Source organism: Gorilla gorilla, chromosome 12, assembly GCF_029281585.2.
Source record: "Gorilla gorilla gorilla isolate KB3781 chromosome 12, NHGRI_mGorGor1-v2.1_pri, whole genome shotgun sequence".
NCBI lineage: Eukaryota > Metazoa > Chordata > Mammalia > Primates > Hominidae > Gorilla > Gorilla gorilla.
Window position 1 is genome coordinate 73719823 of NC_073236.2, and position 22589 is coordinate 73742411.

Consider the following 22589-nt stretch of genomic DNA (forward strand, 5'->3'; position numbering starts at 1 on the left):
GCTGTGGCTAACAGAGGCGTTAATGCTTGCTTAACAAGGAATTGAGAGGGCAGGGAGGTGCGGTTCTCTTCATTGTCAGAGAAGGGCTGTCTGCAGGTCCAGGGCAGGAGTGGGACAGTCTTTTCAGAGGCAATCCTGTTAGAGAAGCCTTCTCGCACAGTAAATCCCCAACCCACATGGCTAGAGGAAGGATAGTGCTCTTAACTGAGAGGAGAAGTAGCCAGGAAGTTCAGTTAGTATCTGGGTGGGAGCTAAACACACTAAACCGTTAAAGAAAGAAAACTACCCATTTGCACAACAACATCAGATTTTGGAGGGGGAAATTAACAGAATGTCCTTGCTGTGAGCAGAGTCTCTTCCTTGAATAAATATTCACAAGGCATAGGCACAGTGGGTTAAAAGTTCATACAGACAGCATTGTGTGAGCTTTACAATAAATTCTTACTTGCTTGTCCTTGACTCACTGAACATGAGACATGTTTTGTATATATTATTTTTGATGTTTTATAAAGTGAATGCAGACTCGATAAACCTTCAAATGCACTGCATGAGTTAATTAGGTGTGTTTGACCCTGCACTTTTGAATGCTTGCGTACTAGAAAAGAACTATGCTACATCTGCGGTTCGGTTTAAAATTAATTCACTAAAGCCTTGGTTCAAAAAGAGTTAATTGATGTCAAGAGCCATCTCTTCAGACTCTAAGCTGCTTTTGAAAATGGACTTGATACCACAAGAATTTCAATTTGGGGTTTCAAAAACTCTAAACCTGTGAGCTTACAAACTTGGCAGAACCTGCTCTGCCTTTGCTGTGAACAGAACACATGCTATTTTGAAATATAAATCTACACAAGCAGACTGTGATTTTGATCCACAAGCAGAATTTATAACTCCTTAGGTTAACTATTAGAGAAGTTATAACAAACTGGAAAATATGTGCAGCAAGTAATTGTCTGATTTACAGGGGAATATTGTAATGGGGCCCCACTAACCTAGTGTTTTAGAAAGCTTATTTTTAATTTTTTAAATGTTTTTGGTCTACAAGCCCTGTTGCTACTGTCCTGGTCAGGTGAGAAGAGCCCGTAGAACTGTACACCTGGGATCAATATAATGACTCACCTGATGTTAATTTTCAGCCTGTGCCTGCTAAAATTCAAACCAAACCACAACTGCAGAAGTTCCAAGACACCTCTGCCTGCCACACAGCCCTTCATCACTTATACTGATGTACTGTGTTACAAATTCTATCTAATCAACTGACAATTTAAGGAGTGGAGAATTCAACAAGAATAACAACGTGGTGACAATTTAGTTTTCTGCCCCTTCCTTCATAAAAACAGCGTCTTCTATTTGTTCCCCACCCAAGTTGAGGCATTTCACTAATTTGCTAGTCATTAAAAAGATATTTTTATACCCAGTCTGTAATATTATACTCTTCAGTGATTATGATAGCTCCCAACAGAATTCCAGACTCAAAAATGAAAGCCAGGAAGCTGAATTGCAATTATGATACTTCAAATAATCCCACAGAAGTAGAACCACTGTTAAGTAATTTATGGTCTTCGATCTTGTCACAGATCTACTGAAATCTTCACATCACTCAAGCTAAATATTTTCCATCAGAAAAAGGATAGTTACTTTCCCCTCTACCACCCACAACCCCAAGCTGAAGATACAAAAATAAAGGTTCCAGATGTTTGTCTTGTTTTGAGGTCAGGCCCCAAGATGGGCATTTCTGACAGCCTTATCAGATATCTGCCAGAATCAAGTATTTTGGTCGACATTTGACTCAAGTTGTCTGATTTAACCATCTCTAAAATAGAACTGAGAGGAGGTGAGAGAACACATAACTTTTGATTGAATTTCTCTGAATTTTTGGAAGAACTAGATCAGGGCTGTCCAATGTTTTGGCTTCTCTGGCCACACTGGAAGAAGAACAATTGTCTTGGGCCACACATAAAATATACTAAAAACAGCTGATGAGAAAAAAAAAATACTAAAAAAAACCCCCTCACATTTTAAGAAAGTTTACAAATTTGTGTTGGGTTGCATTCAAAGCCATCCTGCATGTGGCCCATGGGCTGTGTGTTGGACAAGCTTGAACCAGACATATGGCTCTCAAACCTCACTATGCATTAGACTCACAGAGCGTCCGGCACCAACTCCAGAATTTCGATTTCAGGAGATCTAGGGTGCACGCAACAATCTGCCTTTCTCGTAAGTTCCCAGGTGATACTGATGCTACTGGTCTAGGGACTGCATTTAGAGAACCCATGAGCTAAATCTACGGCTTCTGTTTCCTTAGACAGAAGGAAAAAGAAATTATGACCTGAAGGACTTTGAATTCTTAGGCTCCATCAGGGCTGTCTTGGGATAAGTCTCAGGAGGAAATGGGGCGGGGCTAAGTCTCTCCAAGGCCAAATCTAGAGTTCATTTAAAGAAGCAATCCTGTTAGAGGAGCCTGCTTGCATTGTGAAGCCCCAACCCACATGGCTAGGGGAAGGATAGTGCTCGTAACTGAAAGGGGAAGTAGCCTGGAAGCTCAGTTAGTACCTGGGTGGGAGCTAAAGACACCAAATTGTTAAAGCCAGCAAATTCATAAGGAAAATACAATCTCATCTCACTAGAAGAGAGAAAATCAACAAACAATAAAAAACAGGAATAACAAATCAAGATGGCTCTGGCTCAAGCCCTTCCTGTGACCATGTCTTTTATCCTTAAACAACCCTTAGTTATGTATTTCAGCCACTTAACTTTTAGAAATATGATATAAAAATGAAGTTTACAAATTTAGTTTGGATGTTCTTCATTTGCAGACATTGGCCAGATCTTGTTTGGTAATTCATACGACAGCAATGGTTGCATGGAATTTGTTTGCTGAATTTGCTTTCTTTACAAACATTTTGGGGATGGGAATGGGGATGGTTGCCAAAGAGATTATCAGGACATCATTTAGCTTTAGAAACAAAGAGATCTCAAACCAGATGGAATTTCACAGGCTTTCTGTTGATTTGTTTGTAAAGTCTGCACTAGGAATCCTAGCAAAGAGTTAAGTGATGATATCACTGTTCCCTGACAATCCTCCTGAGTAATCATCCCCATTTTTGCCTCGGGGATCTACAGAACACTGGCTAAAGCAGGTGGGTTGTTGCAATAATTTTCCAGATAACTATAGTTGAGTGTATCTGGACAGAGTAAAAAAAAAAATACCTATTAGAACAGAAAATGTTGAATTCTGTTTGAAGGACTTTGAAAGAATATTACAACTGTTAACTTATAAGCAATCTTTAAAGGCAGACTCTACCTAGGGTAGAGGGAAAAAAAAAGGATAACAATCATTTTTGGCTTGTTTTTATTATAAAGGAAATGTTATATTTTAACATTTCCAAATAAAAGTAAACTACCAGGAGACATCCAAAGCCTATGAAACCAAGCTGGTAATAGTAGTAATATCAGACATTTACTGAGCACATACTCTGACCTTCACCACAATCCCAGGAGGAAACACAGACCTGGAGAGATTGGGTAACAAGCCCAGGGTCACATGGCAAGTGGCAGATCTGCAACCAGTGTCTTCTGACTCCAAGTCTCTGGTAGGCCGAAGAGCAGTGCAGTATTTGTAAAGTAAAACCGTTTGTTTTCCATAAAGAGTGCTATTGCTATTTGGGGGAAAAGTGAAAAGATGCATATAGAATATTCTTTTGTGTTATAGTTGTGTACACAGGTGGAAGCTATCACATAAGAGCTCCAGTCACTATGGAGACAGCAAATATCAGTGATCATGTGCAGGGGAGTTACACCCACGTACCCAGACCTCAGAACCCAATTTGGCTCATTTCCATTTGCTGTCATTCAGGCAGTCATTGTCTCTAATGCTTCGTTGTGTCACACAATTTGCTGAAGGAGCTAGGTGCTCTGCAAACCATGGGCTAAACATTTCGTCTTCCTTGTGATCCTACTAAATCTCTTTCCCAGATCTTGATAGCCCCAAATGAGAAACCACTCAATTATTAACATTCTAAACACTCTTGGTTTAGTAATTTTGATCATTTTTCAAAAGGCAGAAAATATATTTAGCATTTGGCAAGTATGGTGTAGCTGAAGTTACCTGTGAGTTTCTCAACTCAGCATATGGCACCTCTCTTTACCAAGCCATAAACTTAAAAGTCATTCTTGTCTCCTCCTATGTCCCTCTTTCTCTACATTTGACCCACCAGCCACTCCTAAAAACTATCTCCAGACTGTATCTTGATTCCATTCACTCTTGTCATCTCTGTTGCCACCTCCTTAATCCAGGCTGCTGCCCCATCCCACCTAGACAAATCCAATCACCTCCTACACAGTCTTTGCCCAGCAGCCAGGGGCATTGTTTTCCACTCACCCTTCAAAAAGTAATTTTTCTTTTTAATTATACAACAAGCACATAAATGCACTGTGGTCATCTGAAAATAAGCCCCCAAAAGATAATCCATGTCTTAACCCCTGCTCCTGTAAATGTGATCTCATTTGGAAAAAGGGTCTTTGCAGATGTGAAAGGATCCTGTATTGGAGGGATGACCCTGGATTACCTGGAGGGCCTGAAATGGCATCACAAGTGTCCTGGTGAGAGAAAGGCAGGGGGATATTACACACACATAAGAGGAAGCAGCAGTGTGACCACAGAGGTAGAGACTGGGGCAATACAGACCCCAGTCAAGGATGCTGGCAGCCACAGGAAGCTGGAGGAGGCAAGGAACAGATTTCCCTACCAGCACCTTGACTTCAGTCCCATGAAACTGATCTCAGACCTCTGGCCTCCAGAACTGAGAGAGAATAAATATGTACTGTTTCAAACCAACAAGCTGTAGTAATTTGTTACTGCAGCCAGAGGAAACTAACACATGCATTATGAAGGTAAAATTGAAAAATCACAGATGAGATTCAAATACCTCTCAATCATTTTCTCCCCTCCCACCTCATTCCATTCCCCTCATCTGGGGTGTCCACTCTCCTAAGTTTTAAGGTATTTTCTTACCAGCACAGTCCTTTTGCTCTGCATTTATATCACATGGAAATACTAAAGAAGGATGCTATTTATTGTCATATTTTAGTGAACCCAAATTGCTCCTCCAAAATGTATAGTTTACCTCAGTCTGCTTTTGAACTTTACATAAATGAGATAATGTTGTGTATCTTCTTCTGTGACTTTTCTTTTTAATTTTTTTTTTTTTTTTTTTTTTTTTGGAGACAGAGTCTTACTCTGTTGCTCAGGCTGGAGTGCAGTGGCGTGATCTTGGCTCCCTGCCACCTCTGCCTCCTGGGTTCAAGTGATTCTCCGGGCTCAGCCTCTTCACTAGCTGGAATTACAGGCACACACCACCATGCCTGGCTAATTTTTTTTTTTTTTTTGTATTTTTAGTAGAGACAGGGTTTCACCATATTGGCCAGGCTGGTCTCAAACTCCGGACCTCAAGCAATCTACCTGCCTCGGCCTCCCAAAGTGCTGGGATTATAGGCATGAGCCACTGCGCCTGGCCTTGTTCTTCTGTGACTTGCATCTTTCACTCAAGGATATGTTTTTAAGATTTATCCATATTGCTATGAATACAGATTTATGGCCCATTTGTTTTCTCTATCATATATTCCATTCTATGGATACATGATAATTTGTTTATCCACTTAAAATCTGGATTGATTTTAAACAAGGATAAATTTCACCATCATGCTTCCTGCCTTGAGCCTCCACTGCTTCCTACTGCAGTTGCAGTAAGTTAGACCCTTCCCAATGGTCCACCCTGTCTTTCTCTCATCTCATTTCATTCCAGTCCCCCTGATTCTCTGGCTTTCTCTGGGTTCCTTGAACACATCAAACCCACTTCTACCTTAGGACACTCCCTGGTGTTCCTCCCTGGACCACTCTACCCAGAAATTTGCATTCTTGGACCTTTCTTTTTATTTAAATCTTCTCAAATTTCATTCATGTCACCTCTGCAGCCTTCCCTGAGCCCCACCCCCCAATCCAAATTAGCACCATCTCCAGTCATTTGTTCCCACACCCCTTGTCTTACTTTCCTCTGTGCACCTCTCCCTATCTGTATTTGCTTCCTGGTCTGTTGTCTGTCTCTCTCCCTAAACTATAGATCTGTGAGATCACAAACCTGTCCTATCCACCACTCTATCCCCAACAGCTAGAATAGCACCTGGCATGGGACTATATGGTTAGCATATATTTGTTGAATGGATAAATAAATGAGTGAGTGAATGAAGCTGTGAAAAAATGAATATCCTGAGAGTAGATTAGAGTGAACCAAAATTCAATTGCCATTCATTCCTTGCACAGATCTTACCAAGTGCTTATTTTATGAAAGTCCCTGAGTTGGTACAGGCCCTAGGAAGACACAGCGTGCTCACTACAAATGATTTCTTGATCAACAGACCTGGTCAGTGAGGAAGATCCCATGGAATGTGGTGAGCTGCCATGGCATTTATTGAAATGGAGTTTTAACTTCTTCTCTAACAGCATGTTTTCCCCTCTCCTATATTTTCAAGTAGGGTAGAGTGTGTGCTCCAGAGGTGACTAAGCCACCTATTATAGGCAAACCAAGAGGTGCTGGCAACCACAGCAACCAGGCCTCTCCTTAGGCCAGAGAGAGAGGCTCTCCCCAAGCCTGTCTGTTGCTGTGTGCAGGATTCCACCAGTGGAGGGACTGTCCCCTAACTAACCCTGCCTCCAAGGAAACAAAACATCACGAGAGGCCAAAGACCAGTTTGGGGGCTGGGAAAGAAAATAACAAAAAATAATTTGCCTTATTATTTACTTCACAAGCTTTCAGAGCCTCTTATTACACTACACTCCACGAATGTGATTCCAAAATGCATCTAGTTTTATTGCAGACAGGTAACATTGGTAATTCCTTCTAGACAATCCACTTTTTAGACCTTAATTATTTCATCATCTGTACAGCCAGAAAATACACTCACTGAAACGTGTGCAGGAGAAAATTATGGCAGATGATTTTAGGGTATCTCTCATGCTCCCCCCTTTCTCAGCAGTGTTTTTCCTCTTGCTTAAAAAGTAATTCTTAACTATCAGGCTTTATTTCTTTTGATGTTAACTTCAAAACCCAAACACCAAATTAGTATAACAAAGAAAAGCAAAGGGGACAAGTAGTTACAAAATGTATTAACTATGCGGGCTCTAGCGGAGAGGATGACTCAGGAGACTAGGCACGAATAGCAACACCTCTCAAGCCTGAACCACAAGTGAGGGCAAATCTCCATGGACAGAAGCCACTTGGAGTAGTTGGGTACATTAGGTAGGGGAGAGAGGCTTGTAGTGGAGCATTTACCTTGTGGATGAAGTAAGTTGGGTTCTAGTCTTCTCCGCACAACTTACACCATGCAGAACAAAGAGAGATGACTGGCAGCAAGGTCACCTTTACTAACAAGTCACCCTGTGTCTAAGGGTCAAAAAGGTAAATATCCATGGGCACGAGACAGACACTTCAGTGAGTCAAGTTGGCTAGGTTAAGACCATGCTGGATTGGAGAGCTGTTGTCCCTCCAAAGGGGATGGGGCCACCAAGACCATTCATAGGCCCTGTATTTCTGGGTTGTCAGAATTTCCAAGAAGTCAGAAATGCAGACATTTTCTGAAGAATCTCTAGTTCTGAATGTTGGCAGCACATCTGAATTCCTTTCAAAATATTCTGGAGCCCACACCAAGCATGTCTACAGGCTGAATTGGCCTTGGGAGCCATCTGTTGGCAACCTCTCGCCTGAGAGTGGTGGCCTCCAGGGCACTGTGAGTTTGGTCACAGATATCAGTAGCAACCCCTTTCTTAACAAATATTTTGAAACATCTTCCTTCCCATCATAAGCTAAAATTTAAAGATAACATAACCTACCTATATACCTAATTCAAAAATTTAAATATAATGTTCTAGCTATAATATAAAGGAGAAGTAAAGATCGGTACTTTATACTAAAAATATATGTATTTCAACATGTAAATGCTGGGACACAACCACCCAGGAAAACACAGTGAGGTTGTCAGATGCTTGCCCCAGAGAGCAAACTGCTGAGGATGTGACAGCAACAAATGCAGTGATACAGATATATTGGTTAGCAACTCAAATATAATCATGAACAAATGTCTCACTTACAAACATCGACGTCCAGGAGGATGTTTATAAGACATGCAGGATCCAGGACAGTTCCTTGTAGCCTAGGACTGTCCCACAGGACTGTCTTCACATTGCAGGCTGCTCCTGGCTGCTGATCACTGTGACAACCAGAAAGTGTTCCTGCAAAATTCCAAAGGTCCCTTAGAGGGTGGTGCCACCTCTGTTAAGAATCACGGACACAGACTGACCAAACAAGGTGACCAATACACTTGAGTTGGTATCAGATGATACTCTGTTATCATTGGGTTGGTATCAGATGATACTCTAAGTCATCATTCTTCAGTCTGAAATGATTGCTAATTCTGATTATGCTTTGCTAGAGTTTGTTAAGGAAATGCGGGCAAAAAGGCAAGTCCTACAGAGATGCAAAGCCTCATTCATGACCCTGAACAAAGTTTTCCATCATTTTGCTGACTCAAATTCTACTTCGAGGAAAGCCACAAAGATAGTACTGTGTCCATTTTTTTTCAAGCTGTTTTCATTTCAGCACTTTCTGTTTTTACTGTACAAGAAAATATAAAGTGATATTGCTACCATATCACATGTGATAAATCAATTTTCTCATCTTGGCTCATGGTCTCTTCAGGGAAAGGCCCAAGTATTATATTATACTTTTTTATTCCATTACCGGTACCTAACATGGGACTAAGGACAGTGAGGGTTCTTAATTAACACGTGACAGTCACATACTGGTGGAAATTTTCTGTCCATATCTATCCATCCATCTACACGCACACAAACACACACACACACATACAGAGAGAGAGAGAGAGAGAAACCTGAAGCTTAGGGCTTCTATTTCCTGTCTTCCCACTCCCACCCCCAAGATTGGATTGCACATTCCCTGGGGTTTATATGGGCACTGCTGGCCTGAGGGCCTTCTCCTATGAGCTGATCACCCTCACTATCACACCAGCCCTGAGTCTATGGCTGAACCCTTCTCTACCCTTTGTATCGACCCTGGTAGGGAATTCAGCACTGTTCTTGATTTCTGCAAAGCTTAAACAAAAAAACAAAACCAAAAAGCATGCACACAGAGAATTTGTATCTATTGCAGAATTTACTGAAGATCTGTAGCGATAATGGATGTTTACAGCTCAGAGTTGCAAATTACACAGTTGAACGTGAGATCCCCATTGCTTGAAGGTTTTTTGGCCACCCTGTCAAGATGCTTTACTCTCCTCTCTCCTTCCAGTCTCCCCCCATCTCTAGTGACCCCCAGAATCCTTTCATTTTGTTTTGCAGAATAACTCCACTGTCTGTAGCCCCTGCCCCATGCCAGACCCTGTCAGACCCCAAATCTCTGCACATACTGTAAAATCTGCTCCAGGCCTCCCTCTTCCTGCCTCCCCATCAGGCTCAGCTAGGGGAATTAAGCCACCCCACCCCACACAAAAGACAGAAGAAGCCAAAGCCAGCATTGGCTTTAAATAATCATTTTTCCCTGCTATTTTAGAGGGCATTTGTCACTAAGGCACAATGTCTTGATCTCAGAAGATAAGAGAGTTTTCAGGTTTTTACTCTATTGTGAGATACTTACGTTGTACGGTAGGTTCTCAAGACATAACAAATCATCATCCAACTATGTGCTCTAGATAATAATTCCATGCTTGATTTGTGAACAGAATTTGTCAACCCGACCCTGTTGCCCCAGGAAGGAGGTGGCTGTCTGTGAGCCAGGCGTTGATACTCTGCACCTCAGGCTCACCTTCATCAAAGGGTGAGGAGGAACTAAATGAGCCCAGTAAACTTGGAGATGCATCACGTGGTACAGTGGACAAAAAGGCTGAGAGGCACTAAGTACATTCTGATAAATGCCAGCAAAACTAAAATCATGTTTTTCAGGACATAGTAAATTAAAGGTGTTTTTATAGCTCTATATTTATATTTTCAACATTCATGTTATTTCATAAAATGGACTTAAGTCTACCAAACTAACAATACAAGCTAGGACAAAATACAGCAAACGCGAATATTAACATTTTCAGTAAAGTCACCAACTGAAATATTGTTTCACCAAAATTTAGGCCCAGTGTCATAAATTGATTCAGTCAGTATTAACCTTATATATTTTTCTCATATTATTGAACCAGAAATGTATGAAACAACAAAATATGCTTTGAGCTAAGCCTAAAACAAGCTAATAGTTTATTTAGTTCAACTCATGGATTTCCATGTTAAGAACAAACAAAAACAAGCAACATTGAAATATTTTTCTTCTCTAGAGGAAAGTAAAGTAAATATTCATGTTTTTTCTTCACTTAAATTCTGTTATTCAGTGATTAAAGTACCAAAAGAGAGAATAATTTCCCCTGGTCCACAAAAGGTTGATTAATCATAACTCAAGTTTTATTTTCTCCCTACCCTTCTATAAAAGGAAGAAAAGTGACAACTTTTTAAGTAACTCAAATGTAAGACCTATAGATATGCAAAATTAAAAATTTGAGGCAAAACCCCAAAGTAAACAGACACAATTTAAAGATCTAGACAGAATATAGCAAGAAATCTCTTCCAGCCTTGTGTTCCTTCTTAGTAGTACAAGAGATACTTTATATTTTCTTGGCTGTGTTTAAGCCATTCAAGCACTACTGCTACAATGTTTTTGTCACTTCATAACCTTTATTTCACAGTTTCAACTTTTAAAAGAACTTTATTCATCACCCCCCTCAAAAATTTGTAGGCACATTTTAAGTATGCTGCCACCAAGTGGCAGTCCTGCTACAGTCACCTGATCTAAATAATAAACACTTTGGCTTTGCCTGTCATTCAAAAGTAGATCTCCACTAACACCTTTCTCTTTAGAGACTTATTAGGCCTCTTTACTAACTCATTTTCTCTACCATGGACACATCAAAAATAGCTACACTTGCAGTTACCTAATAATACGTTTCCTTGTCCTCTACTATAAATTCCTTCAGAATGAAAATTCTAAGTAGAAAGAGAATTGTCTTCCATATGTGTGACACGAATAGCCATGTTTAAATGAATCATCACAAAGATTATATTTTATATCAACTTTTAAAGAAACGAACATCTAAAGTACAACTAAGTACCTTCTCCACAAATTCTTAGCTTTTTTTAAATTGCCTTGTCTGAATTGCTAAGCTTGGCACCAAAATCCCTTCTCAGCAATTTGTTGAAAACTTCTGAGTTTCTTTGAATTGAAATAGCCCTGTGGGTCTTGCTAACACCCATATATTCTCTTTCTGTACCACTAACAGATATTCTATGCACCTCATCCAGGCTAATGGAATGAATTCAGTGCTCAAAGCCTCTTCTTTTTTTTTCATGTGGCAATAGAGAGTATGCAAGCTTGCTTTTTTTGTTTCTCTACAACTACAAGTAGCTAAGTTTTCACTTTATTCATTTTTGTCCCAACTTTCCTAATCCCCATTCAGCCATATCCAATAAGGGCATCTGGCAGAACTTGCTAAAACTAATTTCTATAGAGGACTTAATTAGTTACATAAAGCTCTCATCTACCTTAGCAAAATACGGTTAGATCTCTCAGCCTTGTGAACTGTCTTAGTGATATTTTTTTAAAACAAAAACCTCAAAAACTGTTTTCTGGAGGCATTTATATCCCTTAACCATAGCAGATATCTTCTACAAAAAAAATTATACCATTTTTTTGAGCAGAGACTTAAATTGTGTCATGATAGAGGAGTTTTCCATATTGCTTTGGGATATATTTTACAATCCATTCAAACTCAAAACAACTATATGCTCAGCCGCTAGAAGAAAATGAAAATGGGATGACTTAAATAATATTAATAAATTACAGAGGTAATCTTCATCTAATATAAAATGTCTAAACCTTTTTATTCCTCTTCTACATTCTCTCCTTTCTCCACCACCTCGCCCTTCCTCCTCTACCTCCCTTTCCCCAGTCTCTCATCAACTTCTTCTTTCTGTTTAATCTTTTCTCAAAGCCCAGTCTTGCCTGCAATTCTTTGAACTAGGCTCAATATCCAGCCACATTTAAGTCATACTCCCAGTTGACAGCAGCTCACATATTCAGCACCTCTAAAACCCCTGCGTCTTTCCCGCAGTTCCAGCCAGTCCCATTGACAGTCCTGCCCCAATAAGAGAAAAACCCAACTGAGACACAAATTTGTCTTTTTATTGCAGAGAAATAAAGGTTTAATTCAACCACCAATAAAATCCTTACATTTTGTTCCCTCTCCTTCATTGCCGTTTCCACAGATCTAGAAGCCAAGAAGCCTCTTTCTGATACAAACTCAACCTCTCTGGAGTTTTTTTGCCTGTGAAGTTAGACAATTAGACTAATTGAACTGGAAGAAACCTTCCAGCTTAAAATTAATAGACACATCCTTAACAAAATGAATTCCAACAATGTCTGATTAAGAATAATAATATATAATAGAATATCATTTTTGGACTGCCTCTATGTACCAGGCACTACATAGTCTATATAATCTCAATAGCCATTAGCTTCTATTGTGTGATCACTACGTCAAAGCACTTTTTATTCATTATCTCACTTGGCCCTTCAACAGCATTGTGAGGCATGTACTATCATTATCCCCTTTTTTGCGAATGAGGGAACCAAGGCACAGAGAGATTTTAAAACTTGCTGAAGGTCACACAGCTAGTAAGTAATAGAGACAGAATATGAGCCCAGTCGGTCTGACTCCAGTATGCAAAGTCTTAATCACTGCACTCTACTCAGAACAAAACTGTGAAGATGGTATTACTACCACCGTCTTGTAAGTGAATAAACATTCACATCCTGAATTACCTCCCAGGAACTATCATCAAGTCATTAACTGAGACCATGCATAAGTTCTCACCATGGTTGGAGAGTGTAGTGTTCATGTATGAATTTATAGCTAAATGGAAATGTTAGCTAAAAAAATGGAGTTGCCACAAAAAATTAGCCGGGCGCAGTGGCGGGCGCCTGTAGTCCCAGCTACTCGGGAGGCTGAGGCAGGAGAATGGCGTGAACCCGGGAGGCGGAGCTTGCAGTGAGCCGAGATTGCACCACTGCACTCCAGCCTGGGCGACAGAGCGAGACTCCGTCTCAAAAAAAAAAAAAAAAAAAAAAAAATGGAGTTGCCTTAACCAAATATTGTATCAACAGAATGTTTCACACAGATTAAGACCTTATAATGGAAATGGTATAAAAAATGTGTCAGTTATGACATTCAGTGTAAAATGGTCATTAGAATATTATTATATTTCTTACTTCTAGAAATTCTTTTTACCAATCTGCTTACTCTTTAGTAATATTTTATTTCATCTTATAAAAGATATTATTCTGTATTCTGTGGTGGATCTTTCCAAAATCTGAAGGTTTTTTAAAGGTCTTGCTGTGCTATCTGTTGTTTCTGCTGGCTCTTGCTAATGTCTTCTTTGTAAACTTTACTTAATGATTTTTGACTGTAAACAGCTAATTACTCTCAGAATTTTACCTGTGAAAAAATTTTGAGCCCTAGAATTAAGATGAAATTTTCAAATAATGATTTATATTTGTTCTCTCAGTGAATGGAAACATTACCACTACTGGAAATTTTTTTTTTTAATTTCATCAGCTTGAGAGTTTTTAGGCCACTGAGGTGATATCAATTTGATCTGTAAAGCTTCATGAGAAATGGCTTATGGTTATCGATTTTCAAGGAAATTTTTTCCCTTATTAGTTCAGTGCCAAGGTTTGTGACAGTTTGTTTTGAGGTCCCCTGAATGACCTGAGAGGTTGTTTTATTTTTAATGCATCTTGGCACTGAGAGTATAGTCTCACGGAGCCCCAGCTTTCCAGAGGGTCTTCTATTAGATTCCTACTTCTAGTTGGTCGTGAGCTTTGTCTTCCAAATCTTATTAAGCCCCATGAGGCCTCAAAAACTACACTCAGTTTTACCCAGAAAAGTGACCTCATGTCAGTAACTGGACTTTACTACCTCTCTGGGCTCCTATTTTCACCCAATTTTTGGTCTGAGTATTCCTTACTTTCTTGCAAGCTCATGAAAAAATTATAGAAATATTTCTTAAAATTTTATTCTGCATATTTTGTTTTCAGTGGAGGATCAGTTCAGGCATCTTGTCTACCATTTTACCATCTGGAAAAGTTATTGTATGTGATTGAAACACAATTTGCGTATATACATATGATGGATTCAAATTAGTGATACGATTAAGTTCATAGCTTGTTATTAAGATTGAATGAGATTAGCTATATGAAAAGCGCTCTTAACATTGGGTGCTACAAAAACATTAGCCACGCATTTACTCATTCTTCTACTCATTCACAAATGTTTATTAAATGCCTACCATCTGCTCAACACCATCCTAGGTGCAAAGTATACAGCAACGATAGAGAAAAGAAGAGAGGGAAGGATAGGGTGAAGAAAAAGACAGATAGAAAGTAATAGTGTATTTTAATCTTTTAAAGTTTCTGAGGCCCCGCCTGCACAGGGGAAACTAGAGCTATGCATTCTGATTAAACCCCATTGATTTCCCTTGGTCAAACAGGACTTGGGTAGACAGCCTGAGAGCATCTTTGAGGTACAGGATGTTTTATGAATTAGCAAGTCTAAATCCACAGTCAAAGGAACCTCCATAGTAGGGCTGAGGGTGCAGGTGCAGGGTGGGAGATTGTTGCTTTTCATCATAATTCTGAACTCTCTGATTTCTTGCTATGTGTAGATAGTGATTTATGACCATTGGCTAATAAAATCTAATGAGTATGATGCACATTTATAATCAGGAAAGGCCTGGAGCCTGTGTTGGTCACCATCTCCTGAAGATTTCCTAGAACTGGGCATAAACCCTGAAAGCTCCCCACAGATACTTGTGAATGAGTCAGTGGATGAGCAACTTGAGGAATGAATGAAATCAAGTCATGTACAGAACGGCAACATAGGTAATGGTGAAGCCTGAAAATCACATAGTCCACAGGTTGCCTATATGGGAATTACAGAAACACTGTTCCTGTAATAGCAAATATACCTGTGCCAGAGTAGAGACTTGGTGAACTGAGCTTGGGCTGAATTTCAGTTCCCACTAGCCCTCTAAGCTGAACCTCTTTAGGCAGTGAAAAACCTGCTCAACTGTACAAGGCAGCTCTGAGTTAAGAGTGAAGGTTTGAAACCAGATGCATGGGTTCAAATCCTATCTTCTCTTCTTACTAATACTGTGACCTTGGACAAGTAATTAAACATCCAGTTTCCTTGTGAGCAAAGTGAAAATAAATACTTCTCCAATAGACTTGTTATGAAATTCCAATGAGTGAATGCATATAATATGGCACTGAGAACATTGTTTTTAGATAATACTTGGTCAATCAATGTTTGCTATCTTTCGTATTTCTACCTCATTAACTTTGGGTACATTTGCAAAATATATTTCAGTTTGTGCAATGACTTAACTGTAGTATATGCATGGGTTTTGTCTTCCAGTGGATAGAGCATCGAATGTGGAGTCTGAAAACCCCTTTCCCAGTGACACTTCTTTCACACATAAACTCAAAGCTAAGTGACTTGGAGCAGCTCACTCCGCCTCCTTAAGTATCAAGTTTCTTCAGCTCTTAAACTGAAATCATAATGCCTCATAGTCTTGCTCTGCAGTTTAAATGAGATAGTGCATTCAAAAAGTGTTTTCTTTTCATTTTAAAGCCCTATACAATCTGAAGATATTGGAGGTAATTGAAGAGCGTAAAGCATAAATCCATTCCTACTCTTCTCCAGTAGCCATAAACGTGGAAGGCATTCAGTACATATGTCTGAATAAATAAATAAATTAATTAATTAATTAATTTGTCAGTGAATGAGAGTTTAACAGTGTTTTTTCAAAAGGGGATCACCTGCATCAATATTATCTGGAGAACATGTTAAAAAATACCCTTGCGGGAGGGCTAGACCAGAGGTTCTCAATCTTCACTGCACACTGCACTCACTAAGGAGCTTTTAAAAATGGCATGTATCCCAACCCCAGAGACTGGAATGAAATTTGTCTGGGGTGTGGTTCATGCTTTAGGATTTTTAAAGCTCCCTTGGCTGATTCAAATGTGCAGCCAAGGTTGAGAATCGCTGCTCTAGTTTATTGAGCCTGATTGGTAAGGCAGACACTAATATTTGGCAACTCAGAAGTCATTTCCCATTCCTTCTTCCTTACCACTTCCCTCCATGAAGCCTGGAAAGAGAAAGAACTCATTTCCTCAACCTTCACTGAAGGCAGGGTGACTGTGTGCCCAGGTCTGGACTGAGGGTTGGGACCCTCAGTGTGGGAGGTGGAGGCTCCTTCCTGCTTTTACTCTTCTGATCATAGTGCCAATGTGTCTCCTCTCCCTTTACCCACTCCTGCCTTGAACACCACTGTATGGCTGGACCTGCCGCAGACCGTAAGAGAAAGGCCAACCAAGTGGACCTCAGAGATATAATCCTTGACACTGTAGAGGCTCTGAATCAACTTCAGCAGTCACTCACTTCTGACCTTCTTGTTGAGTAAGAAAATCAAACTTCTAATATGTTTAAGCCACTGAAATCCAGCTTTCTGCTGCATGCAACTGAACACAATCCTAACTGACAGGAGAAGATCCTGTCTATTTTCTTTTGCCGCAATCTCCAGAAATGACACCAATATATTAAATACTTCCATGTAAACGTGACTACAAGTTTATTTACAAAGTGAGGAGTTTGCCTGAGAAGGAATTTGAAGAGTAGCTTAGTTGAAGGTGTGGACTCCTGTAATTAAAAACACTCAGAAATTGTCTCAACTGTAGAAATACCCATGACGGAAGAGGGACTTTCATCAAATGATTTCCTGGAAATTTTTCTCTTTTAATTGTTCCTTTACAGAACCGCACAACATTTGGATTAAGGACAAGTACTAGAGAAAAAGTATACTCTCCATTCCCAAGCCACCATCCCTTCCCAAACTTGGGTGGCTACTCAAGGAGCAAAAAAATAGGTATCCCTGGCGGCTCTTTCTGGACTGCTTGAAAGAGCTAGCTAGTCCAGTGGCTCCCCGTGTTCCCAACAGTTTTGTCGTGCCACTAAGTCTCCAGGTGCTATTCACACAGGTGTGTCACTCCTCTAAGCAGCTGATATTAACTCCAAGATGCCCCTAGCACGGCACCTTCAACCATTCTCAGACTCTTGGTGAGGGTCTCTCTACTCCCAAAATCCCTATAAAAAGGGAAAGAAACAAGAGATCAGAGTTCCTCTCCTGGAGCATGACCCATAGAGTGTCCAACTGTGCTCAGTTCCCTGTAGGGCTCTACACAGGATGGGAAAGGAAAGCAACTGTGCTTATTCCATTGTTGACCCTCTGCCTATGAGTTCCATCCTGTGTCTTAGGACATCTGCAGTTCTTTTGTGGGCTCTTCACTCCACAATAAAGCAGATATCTTCGCACACTGATTTGAGGTATCCAAGCCTCTTTCTCCTGCTTCCCGTCCCTTCAGTTGGAGTCTCTATCAGACTAGTCACTCAAACTCTACCGCACAATAATAAATTATCTTGACCTTCCCTTGCTCAAAGTTTAAAGGCACTCTTTTATCTACAAAATTCAAAATTTATGAATTGGCATGGAAGACTTCTCATATTGTAAGCCCTCATAATCCTCCCATGATGATCCCTACGACTCTTGAGTGAAGTCTTCATACCATATTGCTTTACGTCCTGCTTCTCAGACACAATCTGAAAATCTTAATAAGATTCCTGCAGTCAAGATAAAGGGCAGTACTTGGCAAAATTGCTTAACTACCAGAATTACCTGGGCAGTTGTTTAAAATATAATTTCCCGGAATCTGCTTTGAGAAAACTTGATCCTATTGCTCTGGGATAGAGCTGGGGATTTGCCTTTTTGAAAATATAAAATGTCAATTTTAGTGACTCAACAAATTTGAGAAATAATAATGAATAATAAAGAGGAAGAAATGTATTTCTTCTATCTTGATTCTGTTTGAAGCCTACCCCTACCTGTCCTTCAAACTCCAACTCAAACCTCTTGTCTCCAAGGCCTTCAGACAGCTGGATCCATGGGCTTTCACTGACCTTCACAGAGCACCAGGCAGTCTGTCCTATGATCCATGTTGCTATTTAACCTTTCACGTGACTGTGCACCTTATCTCATTCACCCATGGGCCTTAAATAGAGGTGTGCCTCAGAATTACTTGAGAAGTGCTTTCAGAGTAAAGATGTCAGGGAGTCTTTGCTTCTGTTGATTTTATCCAAGGCAGCTATAGTCTGAAAAAAAGCTCTTCAGGTGCTGTGTTTTGGATGTGGCTTGTTTGTCCTCACCAAATCTCATGTCAAAATTTGATCCCCAGAGTGGTGATGTTGAGATGGTGGGATCTAGTGGGGGCCTTTGGGTCATGGGCGTGGATCCCTCTTGAATGAGTTGGGGGGGCTTTCTCACAATAGTGAGTAAGTTCTCATTCTTGTGAGACTGGATGGGTTCTCAGCAAAATAAATTAGTTCCCACAAGAGTGGGTTGTTATAAAGCCAGAACACCCCACGGCTTTTAGTTTCTCTTTCTGAGTACCTGTTTCCCCTTTGACCTTCTCCACCTTATTTTCACATAGCACAGAAGCCCTCACCAGAAGCTGAACAGATGCCAGTGTCATGCTTCTTGTATAGCCTGCAGAACCATGAACTAAATAAACCTCTTTTCTTTATGAATTACCCAGCTGCAGGTATTCTTTTACAGCAACACAAACTAAGACATCTGGTGATTCTAATGAGTGTCCACTGCCTTTTTAATCCCACCTCACACCATACTTGTTTGGGAATTCCTGTACTCATCATATTATGAGGTCCTTGAAGATAAGAACAGTATCTGACACTTGCTTCTAGTATGCACATGGCTTTACATCACCTTGAGTTTTCTGAAATGAGTGTTCTATCAAGATGTGTGGATTGTTTGATTAATTGATTGATTGACTGCAAAGGGTAAGAAATGGCCTCTGCAGTATTCAATAATTAATATTCATTCTGCTTCTATTCCTAGTCCCTATACTCATATATGCCTGTTAGCTACAAATTCTAAAATGTCTCACGAATCCACATGTGAGAATGTAACCACTGATACTCAAAATCAATAAGAGGTGCCATACACATTAGCATAATGGATGACCTCTTGCTTTTCCTAGAGCAGAAAATCAAGGGCACCCTCACCCATCCTAATGTCATATACACTGGAAACCCTGGGGCCAATCCAGGGGCACTGCCAGTATGAACATCCAACCTCCATGGAGGTTTTCAGCTACCTCAAAGGCTGCTCTGATGTTCTTTAAAAATCTTTCCAACAAGGCTGAATTGAAATTGCTTTGACTCTTACATTGAAACAGGTGCCATCTAGCAGGAAACAAAACCAGCAAACAATAGCATGTCACTGAGGTCAATCCTAGCAATTAGGTAAAATAATATGGCAGCCCAGATGGTATACTCTATAATCCTGAAATTGTATAAAGGCTTTTGCATGCTGAAAAATCCCTTTACTCTTGAATTGCCAAGGAATCTGTTGTAGCAGTTCCTTAAAATGTAGTGTGTTGCTAATTAATGGCAACCAGGCATTCACAGTGCATAGTGATTGATTTGTCATATTGGTTTTAGTTACTGATTAGGACTTTGAGGACAAAAAAGTAAGACAGATAAGTTTTGATTACCTGGGAGACACCGGCAAGGGCAATAGGGCTAATTATGCCAGGGAAGGTTCTGGTTGGCTAGGACATGAAAATGCTGAAAACCAGAAAGGGCTAAAAGAAGGAAAGGGAAAGTGCCAAAAAGAAGTGATTTCAGAGCTGAAGGGGACATACACTGACTCTAGGTATCATCGTTCTAAAAAGCACTGGGAACATGGATGTACCATGCTTGGGATTATGAAAGTAATGTTTAGGAAGTTGTATAAATATAATTTCCAGGATCTAAAAGAGACCATCCAATGTAAATCTCCAGAAAGTCACACACACAGACCATCCACTACACACAGACCATCCACTACAGATGGGGGTCACCCAGTGGACATGTCTGCTTCACTCCAAACATCAGCCAGCATTCACTCGTCTGGACCACTGAGACACTCTTAGTGTAATGGGTTCTCTCATAATTAAACTGTTCATTAGTGGACCCATACCAACAGCTCCACCTCTCGTGGGCTGAACTCTCATCGCTGGGGCTGTTTATGCAGGGACAAACTATTTCTTCAGTGTGGAATTTTAAAAACAAGAAATTCTTGAAAGCCCAATGAAATTAAGAAAGCGGGAAAAAGAGAAAGAGAAGAGACAAAACCAGAAACTGGGCAAAAGGAAAGGAAAGACAGTAGGAAGGGAGAGGGAAGAGAGGAAGGAAGGGAGTAGAGAAGGAAGGAAGGGAGGAGGGAAGGAAGGAAGGGTGGAGGGAGGGAGGGAAGGAAGGAAGCAAGGAAGGAGAAGGAGAAGGGGAAGGAGAAGGGAGGGAAGGAGGGAGGGAAGGAAGGAGGGAAGGAAGGAAGGAAGGGGAAGGGAGGGAGGGAAGAAAGGAAGGAAGAAAGGAAGGAAGGAGAAGGGGAAGGGAAGTAGAAAGGAAGGGAAGGAAGGGAAGGAGAGAAGGAAGGAAAGGAGGAGGGAAGGAAGGGAAGAGGCAGGAAGGAAGGAAAGGAGGAGAGGAAGGAAGAGAAGAGGGAAGAAAGGAGAGGAGGAAGGGGAGAAACAAAAGGAAAAAAGAATTCCAATACTTTGGTCATAGTGTTCATATGATCTTGGAAGTCTCCATGGGGGAGGTGTGGCCTGAGTTGAGCAGAAATTGATAGCAAGAGCCAAGAAGCAGAACGACACTGAGGGACACAGTCCTTCTCATGGCCACTCTAAGGCCCTAGCCTTGAATGGCTTCCTCAAATCCAAATCATGTCTCTCCCAGTGTTTATTGGTTTCTTGAGCTGCTGCCAGAGCACTACCTCTGTCTGCAAGGTCTTTAGAGTGGATGTGGTTCAGTCTGCCTGGGGTGCTGAAAATTAACACAATTCTAACAGTAGTCCATGTTTTAACATAAACCAGAATTATCTGTGAATTCTGACTTCCCTGTCAAAGCAGGATCCTGTGTAAAATACTAAATATATGTGGCTATGTCAGATCCCTTCCAAAGAAAGCCAGAGTAAGTGAAGAATGCTGCAAATGTAGAAACATGGAACCTCTAAGGGTCCTTTCTGTGGGGAAAATCTCCTGGGGGATGAGGAAGAACTGAGTCTTTAAAATTACCTTTATTTATGTACATACAAGGAGTTCTAACTGGACTAATCTTTAATTGTATGAATTTCTACAACTCTTGTCCTTAAAATTGTTCCTTCACATTCTACTAGTCATGATCGAGCATATATATTCTAAAGTATGAGGCCTAGAAATTAACAGAAAAATTGAGAAAACGAATTGTGATGCTCATTTTATCTAGAAGCCATCATCCACATGGACACACAATGACGCAGTCCCATGAACAGGCTTTAGGGTCATTAGAGAGTGTCAAAGTCCAGGCTCTATAGTCCACCAGCTGTGTGACAAAGGGAGAGTTCTATAAGATCGCTAAACCTCAGTCCCTCTTCTGTGTGGTGAGAACTACCTTCTAGGGCTGTTCTAGGGATTCAATCATCTAAATGATACTTACTATGATTGCGTGATAGTTAGGTGTAGTGTTTCAACTTGACTGGGCTAAGGGATGCCTAGATAGCTGGTAAAATATTATTTCTAAATATATCTGTGAGGGTGATTGGAAGAAATCAACATTTTAATCAGCAGACAGAGTAAAGAAGATTCCTTTCACCAATATAGGTGGGCATCATCCAATCCAGTGAGGACGTGACTAAACAGGACCTGACTAGTCAGGAGGAAGGGTGAATTTGCTTTCCCTGCTTGAGCTGGGATACCCATCTCCTCCTGCCCTCAGGAATCGGCATTCCTGGTTCTCAGGTTTTTGGGACTCAGCTAAGACTGAATGACACTACCAGCTTTCCTGGTTTTCCAGCTTGCAGACAGCAGATAGTGAGGTTTCTTAGCCTCCATAACTGCATGAGCCAATTCTTATAATAAATCTCTTCTAATATGTATCTCTCTATATCCCATTGATTCTGTTTCTCTGAAGAACACTGACTAATACAGATGGTGACCATGGGGTCTTGCCAGGTGCTGGAAGCCCCTGTGATACACTGAGCCATGAGTCAGACAGCCTAGTTTATGCCCAGCCATGTGGCCTTCATTTTGTCTAGTTCCCCATCTGTGAAATAAAAGTCTTTGACTAGCTGATGCTGTGCTAGCTAACTAGAAACACATTGATTCTTTTGAAAAATAGTTTGTTTTTTTCTTTTTAAGACATTGGGGAAAATAGTGGTAGCTATAGAGAGGTCATGTGAGAGAAGTGACACCTCTTGGAAGCTCAAATAAAGATGATCTTCATGGCCTTCCTCAAGGCAAAATTAGACATGAGTTAGATACTCCTAAACTTTG